This window comes from Nansenia antarctica (assembly GCF_963989245.1).
Source record: "Nansenia antarctica genome assembly, chromosome: 10".
NCBI lineage: Eukaryota > Metazoa > Chordata > Actinopteri > Argentiniformes > Microstomatidae > Nansenia > Nansenia antarctica.
The window spans coordinates 5,777,628-5,780,127 of record NC_137680.1 but is presented as its reverse complement, the minus strand read 5'-3'; positions in this window follow the sequence as shown (position 1 = coordinate 5,780,127).

Below are 2,500 nucleotides of genomic sequence, written 5' to 3'. Positions count from 1 at the left end.
TGTCCCCTGTCCCATCCCTGTCCCATCCCTGTCCCATCCCTGTCCTGTCCCTTGTCCTACCCCCTGTCCTGTCCCTGTCCTGTCCCCTGTCCCATTCCCTGTCCTATCCCCTGTCCTGTCCCCTGTCCTATCCCCCTGTCCTATCCCCCTGTCCTGTCCCCTGTCCTATCCCCCTGTCCTATCCACTTGTCCTGTCCCTGTCCTGTCCCTGTCCCATCCCCTGTCCCATCCCCTGTCCCATCCCCTGTCCTGTCCCTGTCCCATCCCTGTCCTATCCCCTGTCCTATCCCTGTCCTATCCCCTGTCCTGTCCCTTGTCCTGTCCCTGTCCTATCCCCTGTCCTATCCCCTGTCTTGTCTCCTATCCCCTGTCCTATCCCCCTGTCCCATCCCTGTCCTATCCCCTGTCCCATCCCCTGTCCTGTCCCCTGTCCCATCCCTGTCCTGTCCCCTGTCCTATCCCCTGTCCTGTCCCCTGTCCTGTCCCCTGTCCTGTCCCCTGTCCTGTCCCCTGTCCTATCCCCTGTCCTGTCCCCTGTCCTATCCCCTGTCCTATCCCCTGTCCCATCCCTGTCCTGTCCCTGTCCTATCCCTGTCCTGTCCCTTGTCCTATCCCCTGTCCTATCCCCTGTCCCATCCCTGTCCTGTCCCTGTCCTATCCCCTTGTCCTACCCCCTGTCCTATCCCTGTCCTATCCCCTGTCCTGTCCCCTGTCCTGTCCCCTGTCCTGTCCCCTGTCCCATCCTTGTCCTACCCCCTGTCCTATCCCTGTCCTATCCCCTGTCCCATCCCTGTCCTGTCCCCTTGTCCTACCCCCTGTCCCATCCCTGTCCTGTCCCCTGTCCTATCTCCTGTCCTATCTCCTGTCCTGTCCCTTGTCCTATCCCTGTCCTGTCCCCTGTCTTGTCTCCTATCCCCTGTCCTATCCCCTGTCCTGTCCCCTGTCTTGTCTCCTGTCCCCTGTCCTATCCCCTGTCCTGTCCCCTGTCTTGTCTCCTATCCCCTGTCCTATCGACTGTCCCATCCCTGTCCCATCCCTGTCCTGTCCCTTGTCCTACCCCCTGTCCTGTCCCTTGTCCTATCCCCTGTCCTGTCCCCTGTCTTGTCTCCTATCCCCTGTCCCATCCCTGTCCTGTCTCCTATCCCCTGTCCTATCCCCTGTCCTGTCCCCTGTCCCATCCCTGTCCTATCCCCTGTCCTATCCCCTGTCCTGTCCCCTGTCCTATCCCCTGTCCTATCCCCCTGTCCTATCCCCCTGTCCTATCCCCCTGTCCTATCCCCCTGTCCTGTCCCTGTCCTGTCCCCTGTCCTATCCTCTGTCCTGTCTCCTACCCCCTGTCCTATCCCCTGTCCTATCCCCTGTCCCATCCCTGTCCTATCCCCTGTCCTGTCCCTGTCCTGTCCCCTGTCCTATCCCCTGTCCTATCCACTGTCCTGTCCCCTGTCTTGTCTCCTATCCCCTGTCCTGTCCCTGTCCTGTCCCCTGTCCTATCCCCTGTCCTATCCCCCTGTCCTGTCCCCTGTCCTGTCCCCTGTCCTGTCCCTGTCCTATCCCCTGTCCTATCTCCTGTCTTGTCTCCTATCCCCTGTCCTGTCTCCTATCCTCTGTCCCATCCCTGTCCTGTCTCATATCCCCTGTCCTGTCCCTTGTCCTATCCCCTGTCTTGTCTCCTATCCCCTGTCCCGTCCCTGTCCTGTCTCATATCCCCTGTCATATCCCCTGTCCCATCCCCAGTCCTATCCCCTGTCCTGTCCCTGTCCTGTCCCTGTCCCATCCCTGTCCTGTCTCCTATCCCCTGTCCCATCCCCTTGTCCTATCCCCTGTCCCATCCCTGTCCTGTCCCCTGTCCTGTCCCTGTCCTGTCCCCTGTCCTGTCTCCTATCCCCTGTCCCATCCCTGTCCTATCCCCTGTCCCATCCCTGTCCCACCCCTGTCCCATCCCTGTCCTGTCCTGTCTCCTATCCCCTGTCCCATCCCTGTCCTGTCCCCTGTCCTATCCCCTGTCCTATCCCCTGTCCAGTCCCTGTCCCATCCCTGTCCTATCCCTGTCCTATCCCTGTCCTATCCCTATCCTATCCCCTGTCCTGTCCCCTGTCCTATCCCCTGTCTTATCCCTGTCCCATCCCTGTCCCACCCCTGTCCCATCCCTGTCCTGTCCTGTCTCCTATCCCCTGTCCTGTCCCCTGTCCTGTCCCCTGTCCTATCCCCTGTCCTGTCCCTGTCCCATCCCTATCCTATCCCTGTCCTATCCCTGTCCTATCCCCTGTCCTGTCCCCTGTCCTATCCCCTGTCTTATCCCTGTCCTATCCCCTGTCCTGTCCCTTGTCCTGTCCCTGTCCTGTCCCCTGTCCTATCCCCTGTCCTATCTCCTGTCCTGTCCCTGTCCTATCCCCTGTCCTGTCCCTTGTCCTGTCCCTGTCCTGTCCCCTGTCCCATCCCTGTCCTATCCCCTGTCCTGTCCCTGTCCTATCCCCTGTCCTGTCCCTGTCCTATCCCCTGT